Raw genomic sequence first — 18,880 nt, 5'->3', positions numbered from 1 at the left:
CTTCATGATTTGACAAATTTATGCATGATGCTATTCACCACAAGTGTGGTTACCATGTGCGCATTACTTCTTTTCATCTTGACCCACACCTTGCAAGCAGTGCACAATATATTTGGAACTATTTTTTATCTAAACAGAGCAGATGGCCTAGATATAGTATGGCTATTGAGAATAATTTCTCTATAGAGAGATCTAGTGCTCTTCTATCTGGAAGAGAAAATTTCCATATAGGCTTTTATATGTCATAATACAAAATACCCTTATCTGCTCCTTTGTCTCTAAAGTAAATGGATCTATTTCTTTTTTTTTTTTAAGATTTTAATTATTGATTTGACAGAGAGAGATCACAAGTAGACAGAGAGGCAGGCAGAGAGAGAGAGAGGGAAGCAGGCTCCCTGCCGAGCAGAGAGCCCGATGCGGGACTCGATCCCAGGACCCTGAGATCATGACCTGAGCCGAAGGCAGCGGCTTAACCCACTGAGCCACCCAGGCGCCCAATGGATCTATTTCTAATGATAAATATAGACTAATAACCTACCAATCATTGTTTTTTATTTTTTGATATTTATTTATTTATTTGAGAGAGAGAGAGAGGTGGGGTGGAGAGCGGTAGAGGGTGAGGGAGAGAAACTGAAACAGATTCCACACTGAATTCAGAGCTCACTTGGGTCTCAATCCCATGACCCCAAGATCATGACCTGAGCCAAAACCAAGAGTCAGACACCCAGCTGACTGCACCACCTAGGCGCCCCTAGCCTGCCTGTCCTTGTTTTTTAAAAAAGACAGTATGACCTCCAAATTATGTGAGAGAAATAAATTTCAGGAAAATTACAGAGAAATGCTATTCATTCTTTCTTCTCTTCTAGATACATATAGTAGTGATTTCTTATTTGCTTCCCTGCTTCCTTTCCCCCATCCTAATAGGACTTGGATTTCTCAGTCATGAGATTTGGGTGGGTTTGACTCTCCCCACTTACAGTTACATCTCCAAGAGGACCTTAATTGGCTTAAGTTAATTGGTGTATCCTCTTCCTATGGAGACAATATTTTTGGCCAAGAGATGAATATATGAAAAAATTGAAAGTATTTATATTTGAAGAAACACTTGCTAAGAGTTTCTGAAGAAGAAAATTTCCTCTCACTTCAATGGAAGATACATAAAAAGATGTTCTTTCTCACACACTAAATAGGAAAAGAGAAGTTTATAAACCCAGGAGATACAGGCAGCCATCTTTAGATTTAGAATGAGTCAGTTTTAGAATGAAGTTGACATCATGGAAAGAAAAGTAGAGAGTCAGAAATAAAAGGGATATTCTTTTGTTGTTACCTACTAGATCAATCCTTGCCTGAAGGATTTCTACCTTTAGAATTTAAGTTATGTGTGTCAATAATGTCTTTATTTTTAAACCAATGAGAACTCTGCTGTTCTTGTTACCTTCAACTGAAAGTAAGTTTACTGAAACAGTACTCTAAGATGAATTATGAAAAAACTTGAAACAGAAGCATAGTAACCACACAAGCTTTGCTCCTTCATGCTCAGCTTTACTGAGATTGATTTTAATGTTATGAGCAACTTTTATCAAGGGTTTTTATTTTTTATTTTTTATTTTTAAGGGTTTTTATTTTTTAAATTATGATATGAAGATCCTTCTACATTTGCTATAAAAATGTCTCCCAAAGAGATTATTTTATTTTCAGTCTTCTTCATATTAGATCTCACAGAAGAAGGTTCTTTTAGAACTTAACAGCACAATAATCCACATCTTTCTTGAAGGATTACTGTATAATCTCTTGTCTCATAATATGAACTATGTCATTCAGTGATTTCTCTTTGCGTGGTGACTATTAAGATCTAAGCCAAACAAGAGTAATTGTATAACATCTTAACAAGTTTCCTTGCTTCCAATCTTGACCCACTTTAACTTATACTCAACACAGCAGAGCTCTTTAAAAAATATTACTCAGATCATCCCTCTGTGAGTTTAGTGTGCAAAACACCCTTAAGAGAATGTTAATCCTACCTAATACTGAATAATTACAAAATAATATTTCTTGGGTCCATCAGAAAGTTGACCTCTCAATGCAGGAAACTTGAGAGAACACTGCCTCTGTGGTATAGGCATACAGAGATGACTGGATTCCATCTGGAGACAGATAAAACAGTATATCCTTCCTTGGACTTTCTCTCATATGAAGCAAAGTCCCTAAACCATTTGGAAGGGGCAGAAAACAGTCCTGCTCCCAGGATTTAAGCAAGGATCATTTGCACTGGAAAAAGGATAGGGGCTAACCATTCATTCTCTGAGGAAGGGATAGGAAACACCCCAACTTAGAGAACACAAGAAAATATATACTATTTCAGGGAAATGGGAGAAACAAAAACTCTATGCTTGGGGCACCTGGGTGGCTCAGTGGGTTAAAGCCTCTGCCTCCGGCTCAGGTCATGGTCCCAGGGTCCTGGGATCGGGCCCCACATTGGACTCTCTGCTCAGCAGGGAGCCTGCTTCCTCCTCTCTCTCTGCCTGTCTCTCTGCCTACTTGTGATCTCTGTCAAATAAATAAATAAAATCTTAAAAAAAAAAAAACCAAACTCTATGCTTCCGAGAGAGGGGACAGGATATGCTCTTGGGTCCAGGATCTTATACCAACACAGGGAAGAAGGGAAAAAACTCTTTTCAACTCCAAACCTTCTACAAATATAAGAGAGATTTTGGCTAACACAAGAAGTGAGGGAAGTAATGCTGCTGAGAAAGGCTGATCCCCAAATTCCAGATGCTGCAGATCATGCTAAAGACTGAGTTTGGACCAGGAGAACCTAGAGAAACCCTTGTCCTCATGACAAGCCTAGAATTTACTAACAAGCAGCAGAAACCTCCCTGTTTCCTTCCACTGGTGGAGGGAAAGTTCTTGGAGAGAGATCTCTTCCTGGAGCAGAGGTGGGGCACAAATATTTAGAAAAATGTTCCAGAAATCTAGTCCTCATTCTAAACACAAGTAAAAACAGCACACTACTATTCAATGCCTGTGGCTTGCTGAAGGTAAAAGATAGAAACAAGGAAACAAAACACAGCTCAATTCCTGACTAGACTTACCTAACATCCTATCAAGAAAGGTTGATTATCGGTCCAGTAAAGAAGCAATGAGTTCTTATTACATTCAGATAGTTTATTACTTACGGATAGCAATTACAAGAGCAGCCAAACCTAGGAGTTTCCCAAACAGGGAAGTCCTCTTTCCCTTGTTCCACAGGACAATAATGGCACAAAAATGTTCAGATGGCTGCAACACAAGTGGTGAGACATAGCCTGTGTCATAGTGGACTTAATTAGTTTTAAATCCTGTGGCTCTACCCTAAAGATGACAGTCCGGAAATCTTCGTACCTCATCAGAACCTGGGTGGCAATGAGAAGCTGTCTCATGACAGCTTCCTAGGAAGATAGGGAGGCAAGTGGGAACTACCCTAGTAGGAGCTTCTCACAACTCTATTTTGCTCTCATTACCTGGAAAGATCACATGGCATTCTACAAAGAGCTAGAACAGCTGCACTGAAGCCTTGGCTATGTGGTCTGTTTAAGTAAGTGCAACATCATCAGGGCACTAACACAAAGCTCTTCCCCTACATACTCTACCTTAATAGCTTCACAGAAAGAGAAACAGATTCATTTCTGGGCATAAATACTATTTATATCATTCTTTACTGTTTCCAACCACAATGTCCAGAATTAAATTAAAAATTATGATACATTAAAAATCAAGGGGGAAAAAATGAACCTATTGTCAAGATAATGCAAACAACAGAATTGACTCAGACACAAAAATTGGAACCATTAGAGCATTTTATTTTTCAAAAACTATGATTCCTAAATGAAGTAGAAATTAAGACACTCTCAGATAAACAAAAGGGGAGGAGTTTGTCACTAGTAGACCTGCCTAAAAAAAAGGAAACCTTTAGGCTTCTATGAAAGGACTCTAGACATTAAAACAAAGACACATGAAAAACAAAAAAAAAAGAACAATGGTAAAGGTTGTTGTGCAGTTAAATCTAAAAGCCAGTAATATTACATACTTAGTTGATAATTACTCTTTATATTTTCCTACATGATTTAAAAGACAAATGCATAAAATAGTAATTATAGAGCTATGGTAATAAGCATGCAATGTATAAAGATGTAATTTGTGAAAATAACATAAAAATAGGTAAGGAGGTGTAACACAACTGATATTACGTACTGTTGAATCAATGTTGGTATCAATTCAAGTGACTATTATAAAGTTAAGATGTTAATTGTGACACACAAGGTAACTGCTAAAGAAAAAACTAAAAACCAGTTGCAGAAAAACTAGGTGAAATCAAGATAGTACACTAAAAAAATTAGACACAAAGTAAGTCAGTAATGAAGGAACTGAAGAACAACAAAAAAGGGTGTATGACATATAGAAAGGAAATAGCAAAATTGCAGGTCTTTTCTTATCAGTAATTACTTTAAATGCAAAAGGATGAAATATTCCACTTAAAAGGCAGAGATTGCCAGAATGGTTGAAAGACATGATCTAACCATATGTTGTCCACAAGAGACTCACTTTAAACCTGAAGACACAAGGAGACTGAAAGTAAAAGGAAACCAAAAAGAAACACCAAACAATTTATAATCAAAAGAGAGCTGAAGTGGCTTTACTAATATCAGACATAATAGATTTTAAATCAAATTGTTACAAGAGACAAAAAATATATTGATAAATGTTCAATTCACCAAGAAAATATGACAATTATAAACATTTATGAATCAAAGAACAAAGGATTTAAAAAAAATGACACCAAAAACTAACAGAATCAAAAGATCGATACACAGTTCTACAATGACAGTTGGAGAACTCAACACCCGATTCTCAAAAAAATAAAGAACTTGAAAAATACTACAAACCAATCAGGGCAGACATATACAGCTGACCCTTGAACAACACAGGGGTTAGAAGTGCCAGCCCCCCACACAGTAAGAAATGCACATACAACTTTTGACTTCCTAAAAACTTAACTCCTTTGCTGTTGACCAGAAGCCTTAGTGAAAACATGACAGTTGATTAACACATATTTTGTATGTCATATGTATTATACACTGTATTCTTAAAATAAAATCATCCAGAAAAAAAAATTATTAAGAAAATCATAAGGCAGGGAGAATACATTTTCAATACTGTAACATATTTATTTAAAAAAATTTTCCATAACTGGACCTGCACAGTTTAAACCAATGTTGTTCAAGATTCAACTATAAGTAAAATAAAAAATGAAATTGGGGATTTTACTACCAACCTTATAGAAATAAACAAGTTATAAGAGAATACTAAGAACAATTGTATGTCAGCAACTTATGTAATACAGATAAAAGGGACAAATTCTTAGAAACACTCAAATAATCTAAACTAACTCAAGAAGAAATTGAAAATATCTATAGACCTACAATAAGAGTTGAATCAGTAATCAAAAATCTGCCAACAAAGAAAGCCCTGGACCAAAGGGCTTCACTGGTGAATTACACCAAACTTCTAAAGGAATTAACAGCAATCCTGCTCAAATTCTTTAAGAAGACAGAAGAGGGGGCACCTGGGTGGCTCAGTGGGTTAAGCCTCTGCCTTCAGCTCAAGTCAAGATCTCAGAGTCCTGGGATCGAGCCCCGCATCAGGCTCTCTGCTCAGCAGGGAGCCTGCTTCCACCTCTCTCTCTGCTTACTTGTGATCTCTCTCTCTGTGTCAAATAAATAAATAAAAATCTTTAAGACAAAAAAAGAAGACAGAAGAGGAAGAAATGCCTCCTAATTTATTCTCTGAGGCCATTATTGTCCCGTTATCAAAACTAAATATAGTACATGAAAATAAAATTATAGACTCATATTCTTCATGAATATAGATACAAAACTCCTCAAAAAAGTATTAGCAAACCAACCATGGACAAGTAGGATTCATTCCAGGAATACAAGTGTGGTTCAGCATAAGGAAATCAATTAATATAATACACCAAATAACTGGCTGAAAGGGAAAAAATTACCATCTTAGTTGATAGAGCAAAGGCATTTGACAAAATCCAAGATTGCTTCATGGTAATAGAATTCAGGAAACTAGTAATAGAATGGAACTTCCTCAATATGATAAATGACATTAATGGGAAAACCACAGCCAATAATATACTCAGTAGTGAAAGACTGAAAGTTTTCTCCCTAAGATCAGAAACAAGATATGGTTGCCTGTTTTTACCACTGGTATTCATCTTTTTTTTTTTAAGATTTTATTTATTTGACAGACAGAAATCACAAGTAGGCAGAGAGCCAGGCAGAGAGAGGAGGAAGCAGGCTGCCTGCTGAGCAGAGAGCCCAATGCGGGGCTTGATCCCAGGACCCTGGGATCACAACCTGAGCCGAAGGCAGAGGCTTAACACACTGAGCCACCCAGGTGCCCCACTGGTATTCATCTTTGTAATGGAAGTTTTAGACTAATTAGACATGGAAAAACATAATAAAAAGTCTTCTGGAGTGGAAAAGAATAAAACTATATTTCCAGATAGTCCACACACACAAAAAAACAAACCATTAAAACTTATTGTGCAAAATTGCAGTTTCCAAAATCAACACCCCAAAATCAGTTTTGTTTCTATACACTATCATTAAACAATCTTAAAGGCAATTAAAAAAGCAATTACATTGATCATAGCATCTAAAAGAAGAAAATGCTTAGGAACATATTTAAGAAGGTGAAAGATATGTATAATGAAACAAACTAGTTAAATGGAAAGACACCCTGCACTCATGGATTGACAAACTTAATACTGATAAGATTTCAATAATATCCAAACTGACATACAGACTGAACACTATTCCTATCAAATTTCTTTTTTTTTTTAAAGATTTTATTTATTTATTTGTCAGAGAGAGAGAGGGAGAGAGTGAGCACAGGCAGACAGAATGGCAGGCAGAGGCAGAGAGAGAAGCAGGTTCCCTGAGGAGCAAGGAGCCCGATGCGGGACTCGATCCCAGGACGCTGGGATCATGACCTGAGACGAAGGCAGCTGCTTAACTAACTGAGCCACCCAGGCGTCCCAATTCCTATCAAATTTCTAACAGACATATTTGTAGAAAAGGAAAATGTAATCCTAAAATTCATAGGAGTAGCAAGGGGCCCTCATATCTAGAACAAACTGGAAAAAGAATGAAATTGGAGGATTCACAATTCTTGATTTAAAAATTTATTACAAAACTTCAGCAATCAAAATTGTGTCATACTGGCATAAGGATAGACCTACAAATATATGGAATAGAGTTGTGAGTCAATAAATAAATCCATATACCTCTGGCCAATTGGTTTTTGATAAGGATGCCAAGCCTATTCAGTGAGGAAAGAAGAGTCTCTTCAACAAATAGTATGGGAACAACTGGATTTCCACAAGCCAAAAAGTAAAGTTGGGCCTCTACCTCAATTGCCAAAGTTAACTCAAAATAAATTTTAAAAAAATGAATTAAAATTCATAAATATAAGAGCTAAAAAAAAACTTTCAGAAAAAGCATAGGAGTAAATCTTCATGACTTGGGATTCTTAGCTATGGCACTGAAAACACAGGTAACAAACAAAAGAGATAGATTAGATTTAATGAAAATTTAAAACATTTGTGCACCAAGGGACATTATCAAGAAAGTAAAAATGCAACCTATTGAGTAGGAGAAAACATTTGCAAGTCCTATATTGATAAGTGTTTAATATCCAGAGTATATGAAGTGTCAACAACGAATTGACAAGCAATGCTGTTTCAAAACTGATCAAAGAACATCAACCAAAAAAAAAGAAAAAACCATCCAAATGAACAATAAGTACATAAAAAGCTGCACAACATCATTTTAATCATTAGGTAAATTAAAATTAAAGCCATAATGATCTATCACAACACACCTAATCAGATGGCTGTAACAAAAAGAAATCAGAAAATAACAAGCATTTGTGGAGAAATTCAACCTTTGTATATTATTGGACTGGATGTAAAAAGAAAATGTGTAGAACAGTTTGGGGTTTCCTCCAAAAGTTCGATATAGAATTATCATATGACCCATCATTTCCATTCCTTTGTCCCCCAAAGAATTCAAAAAGGGGATCAGATTGAAATGCCAATGGGCACTGCAGCATTATTCACAACAGTAAAAAGGTAGAAAGAATCCAAATGTCCAGCAACAGATGAAAAAATAAACAAAAAAATGCATATACAATGGTATATACATAGAATGGACTATTATTTGGTCATTGAAAAGAATGAACTTCTTTTTTTTTTAAAGGTTTTATTTATTAATTTGACAGAGATCACAAGTAGGCAGAGAGGCAGGCAGAGAGAGAGAGAGAGAGAGGTGGAGGCAGGCTCCCTGCGGGGCAGAGAGCCCGATGCGGGGCTCGATCCCAGGACCCTGGGATCATGACCTGAACTGATGGCAGAGGCTTAACCCACTGAGCCACCCAGGCGCCCCAAAAGAATGAACTTCTAATACAGACTATCCCATAGTTGAACCTTGAAAACATTGTGCTAATGAAATATCAGATATGAAAGGGAAAAATGTTGTATGATTCCACTTTTATAAAATGTCTAGTTTCAGCAAATCCATAAATACAGAAAGTAGATTTGAATTTACCAGTAGCTAGGAGGAAGGTGGAGGAATAAGTTATTGCTTCATGGGTAAAGATTCCCTGTTTGGGAGGATGAAAAATTTTGCAAGATAGCAGGAAAACTGCCAGACACTTGGAAACTAAATGACACACTTTCAAATAACCCAAGGGTTATTTGGGGAAAAAAGTTATTTGGAAAAAAATAGGTCATCTGGAAAAAAAGGTTATTTGGGGGGAAAAAAGAAGTCTCAAGGACATTTAAAGAAAAAAAATGAACTGATGAAAATAAATACACAACATAGCAAATTTTCTGAGGAACAGCTGAAACAAGGCTGAGAGGAAAATTTATAGCACTAAATTTGTACATTAGAAAGAGGAAACATCTCAAATCAATGAGGTGGTAAAATAATCCCACCTGAGGAAATACAAAAGGGAGAGAAAAATAATATTAGAGCAATCAGAATGAATGAAATGATAAAGAGTAGAATCAATGAAATTTCAAAGATAAAGGCAATAGAGAAAGTCAATGAGACAAAGAGCTTGTTCTTTGAAAAGAAACCTCTAGCATGAATGAAAAAGAAAAAATAACATATGGTCAAAGAGAAAACACAGAGATGCTAGGATATATTTGGAATTAAATGAAAACAAAATCACAACATATAAAAATTTGTGGGACACATCCAAAGCGGTGCTGAGAATGAAGCTTATAAAATTAAATGTTTATGTTAGTAAAGAATAAAAGTATAAAAGGAATAAGTTAATATTCTCCCTTAGGAAATTAAGAAAAGAAGGGTACCTGACTGACTCAGTTGGAAGAGCATGTCCATGAGTTCGAGCCCCATATTGGGTGTAGAAATTACTTAAATAAATAAATAAAAATTAAAAAAAGAAATTTGGAAAAGAAGAGCAACTCAGACATAACACATGTAGAATGAAGAAACTAATAAATATAAAAGCAGAAATTGATAAAATTCAAAATAGATAAAATCAATGAAACAAAATGATTATTCTGAATGATTTTAAAAAGGTATTCCTTTAATGAAATTGATGAAGACAAAAGAAAGGGCAAAGATAATTTACCAGTATCAGAAATGAAAGAGCAAACATCACTACACATACTGCTCCAGGAATTAAAATCATAAAAAGTAAATATTAAGAAAAATTCTGTGCCAATGAATTGAATAGCTTAAATAAAATGGACAAAATCCTTGAAAGTTACAATTTACCAAAAGTTACTGAAGAAGGAATTGATAACCTGAAAAAAACAGTTTTAGTAAAATAGAATTTTTAGTTAAATTTTTTTTGCACACAGGAAAGTCCAGGCCTAAATGACTTCACTGGCAATGTCTACTAGACATTTAAGGGAAAATTAATATCAATGCTACCAGAACTCTTCTGGAAAATAAACAAGGAGGGACTTTCCTAAACCATTTTATGAAGCTCAAATTACTCTGAGACCAAATGGGACAAAGATATTACAAGAAAAGGAAACTAGAGAACAGTATCCTTCATGAACTTTGGCACAAAAATCTTTGACAATATATTAGCAAGTCAAATCCAGCAATGAGTAAGAAAGATGATACTTTCTTACACAAGTGGTCATATTTATATATAAATGACCAAAGGAGAGTTTATTACAAGACTATGAGGTCAAAGCAGTATTAGAAAATCAATCAGTGTGATTCACAATATCAACAAGCAAAAAATAAAAATTATATATGAACATAACTATAGATGTATAAAAAGAATTTGACAAAATTCAACATCTATTCAAAAATTCTCAGCAAACTGGGAATATAAGGAAACATTCCCAACCTCATGAAAGGCATGTATAAAACATCAACAGCTGACATTGGCCTTCATAAAGGAAGACTGAATATTTTCCACTTCAGATCAGGAATAAGACAAAGATATTCACCCTCACCACTTATGCTTAATATAATACTTCAGGTCTTGAGCAGTGCACTCAGGTAGAAAAAAAATGATATAAAAAGCATCTAGATTTGAAGAGAAGAAATTAAAGTGTCTTTATTCTCAGATGACATGACTGTCTATTTAGAAAATTACAAAGTCTTTCCAAAAAAGCTATTATACTTGAAAAGCAAGATTTTTGAACTCCACATGATGCAAGGTCAGTATACCAAAATCAGCTGAAATTCTCTATAATAGCAATGAAAGTTGCAAATTAAAATGAAGAAAATGGTACCACTTACAACAGCATCAAACTATGAAATACTCATAATAGTCATAGAAATAGTCTAAAAAAAGTATAAAAAGTCTAAAAATAGTCTAAAAAAAGGAGCACAATGTTTGTATGATAAAAGGTACAGAACATTTTTGTAAGAACTGTAGAAAGACCTAAGTAACTGGAGACTGGAGTGTGTTTGTGTACATGTGTGTATAAAAAATATACATAAAAATCTTTGAAAAAATAGTCTTTTCAAAAATGGTGCTGGAAAATTTATATATATATAACGTTGAAGAACCTTGCCCCTATGTCACAATATCTACAATATCTACAAAAATTAAATGGAATATAAATAAAGTATAACCTGATATAAAACATAAAACTATAAAACTCCTAAAAGAAACTCTAGGAAAAACCATTTCTGACCTCAAAATTGATAAATTAGACATAATAAAAATTATACACTTCTACGCTTCAAAAGACAACTTTACAAAAATGAAAAGGTCAGACACAGACAAGGAAAAAGTATTTGCCAAATGCATAGCTGATAAAGCACTTGTATCCAGAATAGAAAAAAATACCTACAATTCAGTAATAAAAAGAAGACAAATAACACAATTTAAAATGAGCAAAGATTTAAAAATACTTCATCAAAGAAGAGATACAGATGGCAAATAAAGACATGAAAAGATGGTCAATAACATAAACCATAGGAAAATGTACACTAAAACCACAATGAGATACAATTACACTTTTACTAGATTATCTAATTTTTAAAAACTGTAAATATCAAATGCTGGCAAGGATGAAGAACAAATTGAACTCTCATAAATTGCTGGTGAGAATGCAAATTGTACAGACATTTTAGAAAAGTGTTTGGCACTTTCTTCTAAAAATAAACATACACTTATCATATGACCACACTGCTTCAATTCTAGAATTTCAGGAGAAATGAAAATATATGTCCACACAAAAACCTCTACACAAATGTTCATAGCAGCTTCATAATAGCCTCATAATAGCCCTAAACTGGAAACAATCCAAATCCTCATCAACTGATGAATGGCTAAACAAACTGAAGTAGTTTTTTGGTTTTTTTTTTTAAAGATTTTATTTATTTATTCGACAGAGATCACAAGTAGGCAGAGAAGCAGGCAGAGAGAGAGAGAGGAGGAAGCAGGCTCTCCACTGAGCAGAGAGCCTGACGTGGGGCTCGATCCTAGGACTCTAGGATCATGACCTGAGCCGAAAGCAGAGGCTTAACCCACCGAGCCACCCAGGTGCCCCCAGATTTTAGTTTTTTACTAGAGAGAGGGGTGGGGGAGGGGGGGAGAGAGAGAGAGAGAAAGAGAGAGAGAGCAAACAAACTGAAGTAGTTTTACAATAAGAATTATTTAGCAATAAAATGGAATGAACTATTAATACACACAAGAGCATAGAAGAATCTCAAGAACATCATCCTAATTATAAGAAGCTAGATACAAAATTACATCTATCTCTCTCTATATATACATATATTATACATATATAAAATTACACACACACACATACACACACATATATGATTCCATTCTGGAAAAGGCAAAATTGCCAAGAGGGAAATCAGATCAGTATTTGCCAGGGACTGGGAGTGGAGCTTCTGATTTCACTTAAAATAAATAAAAGCCAGTATTCTTCCAGCAACCTACAAAGGCCTATGTAATTTGACACCCCCATTACCTCTCTGACCTCATTTCTTATTCCTCTCTGGTCACTCACTCCATCTCAGCCATGCTGGACTCCTGGCTTTTCCTCAAACACACTCAGCACACTGCCTTTTTAGGGCTTTCACTCTGGTTATATTCTATGCCTAACGGGTGTTCTTTTCCAAGATACCTGTTTGCTTTATTCCCTCTTCAGCCTCAAATTTCACCTTCTTAAGGAGGCCTACCCTGATTACCCAGTTTAATATGACTCCTCCTCTCCACAGTCTCCAAACACTTGTCGTCTTCTAACATATTCAATAACTTACTAATTTTGTTTATTCTCATTTGTCTTCTCCCACTAGAATGTGAACATCATAAGGGTAGAGATCTTTGCCTGGTTTGTCTAGTGGTTTATCCCAAGCACATAAAAGAGTGAGAGCTCCATGCACAATAGGCTGAGATATTTATTAAATGAATGAATGTTACAGAAATAAAAATGAATAATTGTACCAGTTGTAAGAGAACAATTACTTCCTTTTCATTTTCATGGCTTGGAATTTTTATTGCAATTTGTTTTATCTTGATAATAAGTAAAACATGTAACATATACAGCTGTTGAAGATTATATATACATATGGAAATACAAATGCCTCTTGAGAAAAATTCTAGGTCTTGTACATAGTGAAAATGGTAAACAAACCACGTTGGCAAATTTGCCTCTGTTTTATCTCTTATAATAAACCTTACTTGACTATTCCCACCCCATCCTGATTCTGCTTGCCATACCTCTTCATAGTAGCTTAATTTGTCTAGTTCAGTGATTGTCAAACCTGGCTGGCCATCAAGGTCACTGAAGAAACTTTTAAAAAAATAGTTCACTTCACCTCAGCAATCAGACAACAAAAAGAAATAAAAGGCATCTGAATTGGCAAACAAGAAGTCAAACTCTCACTCTTTGCAGATGATACGATACTTTATGTGGAAAACCCAAAAGACTCCACTCCAAAACTGCTAGAACTCATACAGGAATTCAGTAAAGTGTTAGGATATAAAACCAATGCACAGAAATCAGTTGCATTTCTATACACCAACAGCAAGACAGAAGAAAGAGAAATTAAGGAGTCAATCCCATTTCCAATTGCACCCAAAACCATGAGCTACTCAGGAATAAACCTAACCAAAGACACAAAAATCTGTACTCAGAAAACCATAAAGTACTCATAAAAGAAATTGAGGAAGACACAAAGAAATGGAAAAATGTTCCATGCTCATGGGTTGGAAGAACAAATATTGTGAAAACGTCTATGCTACCTAAAGCAATCTACACATTTAATGCAATCCCTATCAAAATACCATCAACCTTTTTCAAAGAAATGGAACAAATAATCCTAAAATTTATATGGAACCAGAAAAGACCCCAAATAACCAGAGGAATGTTGAAAAAGAAACCAAAGTGGCGGCGTCACAATTCAGATATCAAGCTCTATTACAAAGCTGTAATCATCAAGACAGTATGGTACTGGTACAAAAACAGACACATAGATCAATGGAACAGAATAGAGAGCCCAGAAATGGACCTTCAACTCTATGGTCAACTAATCTTCGACAAAGCAGGAAAGAATGTCCAATGGAAAAACAGTCTCTTCAACAAATAGTGTTGGGAAAACTGGACATTCATATGCAGACGATGAAACTGGACCATTTCCTTACACCATACACAAAAATCGACTCAAAATGGGTGAAAGACCTCAATGTGGGGCACCTGGGTGGCTCAGTGGGTTAAGCCTCTGACTTCAGCTCAGGTCATGATCTCAGGGTCCTGGGATTGAGTCCCACATTGGGCTCTCTGCTCAGCAGGGAGCCTGCTCTGCTTCCTTCTTTCTGCCTGCCTCTCTGCCTACTTGTGATCACGGCCTGTCAAATAAATAGTCTTTAAAAAAAAAAACCCTCAGTGTGAGACAGGAATCCATCAAAATCCTTGAAGAGAATGCAGGCAACAACCTCTTCTACCTCAGCCAGAGCAACTTCTTCCTAGAAACATCACCAAAGGCAAGGGAAGCAAGGGCAAAAATGAACTATTGGATTTCATCAAAATCAAAAGCTTTTGCACACCAAAGGAAACAGTCAACAAAATCAAAAGACAGCTGACAGAATGGGAAAAGATATTTGCAAATGGCATATCAGATAAAGGGCTACTATCCAAAATCTATAAAGAACTTATCAAACTCAACACCCAAAGAACAAATAATCCAATCAAGAAATGGGCAGAGGACATGAACAGACATTTCTGCAAAGAAGACATCCAGATGGCCAACAGACACATGAAAAAGTGCTCCACATCACTTGGCATCAGGGAAATACAAACCAAAACCACAATGAGATACCACCTCACACCAGTCAGAATGGCTAAAATTAACAAGTCAGGAAATGACAGATGCTGGCGAGGATGCGGAGAAAGGGGAACCCTCCTACACTGTTGGTGGGAATGCAAGCTGGTGCAACCACTCTGGAAAACAGCATGGCGGTTCCTCAAAAAGTTGAAAATAGAGCTACCCTATGACCCAGCAATTGCACTACTGGGTATTTACCCTAAAGATACAAATGTTAATGATCCGAAGGGGCACATGCACCAGAATGTTTATAGCAGCACTGTCCACAATAGCCAAACTATGGAAAGAACCTAGATGTCCATCAACAGATGAATGGATAAAGAGGATGTGGTATATATAGATACAATGGAATACTACTCAGCCCTCAAAAACCTGAAATCTTGCCATTGGCAAAAATGTGGTTGGAACTAGAGGGTATTATGCTAAGCAAAATAAGTCAATCAGAGAAAGACAATTATCATTGATCTCTCTGATATGAGGAATTTGAGAGACAGTCTGTCAGGGTAGGGAGGGAAAAATGTAACAAGATGAGACCAGGGAGGGAGACTAACCATAAGAGACTCTTAATCTCTGGAAACAAACTGAGGGTTGCTGAGGGGTAGGGGAGAGGGATAAGGTGGCTGGGTGATGGACATTGGGGAGGGTTTGTACTATGGTGAGTGCTGTGAATTGTATAAGACTGATGATTCACAGACCTGTACCCCTGAAATAAATAATACATTATGTTAGTTTTTTAAAAAAAAGTTCACTCCAAAGAAACGATGATCATTAGACATAGAAACTGGAAGTCTCTGTTTTTAATTATTTATTTACATAATTTAGATCATCACCCAAGTTTAGGACAAACTGCTCCCCATGATTCCTGGACATGAATTGTAACTCTATAGCTAGATTCTGTATTCCTTAAGTGCTGTAATGAGTTCTCTTCTATCTACCACAAGACTGATCAGGACCCTTAATAAGTAGGTATTTGGTGATCAGAACTGGTTAATTTTGTTCATGATATTTCATTTCATGGCAAGGGTAAATACTCCCCTTTTTATTGAGATAAACACTCAGCTTCCATGACTATTCACAGGCCCTCATGGCCTACCCACAGGGCTCTGTGCTTAAAACTCCATCCTCTAAACAGTCCTAGTCAAACTTTCCCTTTGTAAAGAGTAACTACATGAGGTTTTTGTTTATTTTGCTGAGCAGACTTGCAGATAGAATAGATACGTAGAATCCTACCATATGTTGAACGACTTAAGATATCTGTAACTTCCTGAAGACGTGAAAATGGTCAGCCCAAACCAAAATAACACAATTTGACAGAGACCAATATAGTTATTACGTCATAATCCATTCTACTTTTAAGAATCCCTCCTGAACGCGGTGCTTGGGTGGCTCAGTGGGTTAAAGCCTCTGCCTTCAGTTCAGGTCATGGTCTCAGGGTCCTGGGATCAAGTCCCACATTGGGCTCTCTGCTCAGCAGGGAGCCTGCTTCCCCCTCTCTCTCTGTCTGCCACTCCGCCTACTTGTGCTCTCTCTCTCTCTGTGTCAAATAAATAAAATCTTAAAAAAAAAAATCCCTCCTGAAGAAGGGAGTTGGGGGAAATTGGAGGGGGAGACAAACCATGAGGGACTGTGGACTCTGAAGAACTAACTGGGGGTTTGGGAGTCAGGGGGATGGGAGGCTGGGTGAGCCTGGTGGTGGGTATTGTGGAGGGCATGTATTGCATGGAGCACTGGGTGTGGTGCATAAACAATGAATTCTGGATCACTGAAATTAAAAAAATAAATAAATAAAAATAAAAACAGCTAAGGCTAGCTCAAAAAAAAATCCCTCCTGAAAATAATCAGAATTAATCAAAGTTTTATGTACAAAGATATTTGTTACAATACTTTTAAAATATGCAAATAAGTTTTATTCTAATTTTAAAACAACAGATTTAAGGAATGTTGAAGGTACAGAGGAACAATAAAATACCATCCACAAAAGTTTCATGTAGAAAAAAATCAATGTTCACATTTTGATGTATTGCCTTTCATTTTTATTACTATAGTTTTTTTCTTATAAAACTGTAATTACACATACATAATCTTATATTTTGCTTTTCTCAAATTGCATTGTTAGCATCTCCCCATTACATTAAATAGACAATTATTTAAAATATGTTTTGAAGAATCCTAGTGCATATTTACATATTTTCTTAGTGTTAAGCTTTATTTACATATTTTATTTACATATTTTCTTAGTGTATGTTCTTAGGGGAGAAATGATTATATTAAGAGGTATGCTCTTATTTAAGGCATTTGAGACATATTATTACAAAGTAAATCCTCAGAAAGTTTTACAAGTTCATATACAGTCCAAAATACCTGATTTTTCTTTTAATATTACCTTTATGATTACTAGTAAGAAAGAACAGTTTATATTATAACTGCTAGTGGACTGTATTCTTTTGGCAAACTAACTCAATGTTTCGTACACATTATACCACTAGTATTTTAATGTGTTTAATATTTGGGCACCTGGGTGGCTCAGTGGGTTAAGCCGCTGCCTTCGGTTCAGGTCATGATCTCAGGGTCCTGGGATCGAGCCCAGCATCCGGCTCTCTGCTTGGCGGAGAACCTGCTTCCTCCTCTCTCTCTCTCTGCCTGCCTCTCTGCCTACTTGTGATCTCTCTCTGTGAAATAAATAAATAAAATCTTTAAAAAAATGTGTTTAATATTTATTTGTATGTTTGTTTTATACATTTTGAATACAGATCTTTTAAAAAATTTTTTTCACAAAATGCCATATACTGTTTTTTTTCAAATATGATGCATGTGTGGGGTATTTTTTTTTAGATTTTACTTATTTATTTCACAGACAGAGATTACAAGTAGGCAGAGAGACAGGCAGAGAGAGAGGGGGAAGCAGGCTCACCGCTGAGCAAAGAGCCCGATGTGGGGCTCGATTCCAGGACCCTGAGATCATGACCTGAGCCAAAGGCAGAGGCTTCAACCCACTGAGCCACCCAGGTGCCCTTTTGTTTTGTTTTGTTTTGTTTTTTTAAAAGAGTTTTTTATTTATTTATTTGACAGATAGAGATCACAAGTAAGCAGAGAGGCAGGCAAAGAGTGAGAGGGAAGCAGGCTCTCCACTGAACAGAGAGCCTGATGCAATGCAGGGCTCAATCCCAGGAGATCATTACCTGAGCTGAAGGCAGAGGTTTTAACCCACTGAACCACACAGGTGCCCCAAAATATTATGTTTTTTGATATTTAGAGTTTCTAACTTTCATATAATCAAATGTATTGATTTATCTTTTATGCTTTCTTGTATGATTATAAGTTCTTTTCCATCAGGTAAAAACTTACCCATATTTTCCTATAGATGTTATTGGCATTTCTTATTACATATAACCCTCTAATTCTTATAAAATTTATTTTGTTGTGTCCTATGAGATAAAGGTATAATTGCACTTTTTTCAAATAGATAATCCATTACCTCTTTGCATTACCTAAGTGTCTTTGTGCCAGCATTATTTAACATTTTCAAAGCAGTAAAATTGAAAACAAAATCTTTCAAGGGGGAAATTACTAAATGCTACCTAATGGCAAATACAAATTACTACAGAATAAAGGACATATGCTTACCATTTCTGAAGAATTTTAAGTGCATGGAAAAATTCATTGACATAATGTTAAGTAAAAACATCAGAATGTAAAAAAATATTCATACATGTCTTAGTCCATTAAGGTTGCTATGACAAAATACACAAACTGGATAGCTTATAAACAACATAAACTTATTTATAGTTCTGAAGGCTGGAAGTCCAAGATTGGGGTGCCAACACGGTCAGGTGAAGGCCTGCTTCCAGGTCACAGACTTCTCATTGTATCTTCACATGGAATAAAAGGCAAGGCATTTCTCTGGGGTCTCTTACATATGAACATTAGACCCATTCATGAGGTCTTTACTATCAGAACCTAAACAATTCTCAAAAGTCCCATCTTTT

The sequence above is a fragment of the Lutra lutra genome, chromosome X (genome assembly GCF_902655055.1).
Source record: "Lutra lutra chromosome X, mLutLut1.2, whole genome shotgun sequence".
Classification (NCBI taxonomy): Eukaryota; Metazoa; Chordata; class Mammalia; order Carnivora; family Mustelidae; genus Lutra; species Lutra lutra.
The sequence above is the reverse complement of the archived record's forward strand: the minus strand, read 5'-3'. Positions refer to the sequence as shown.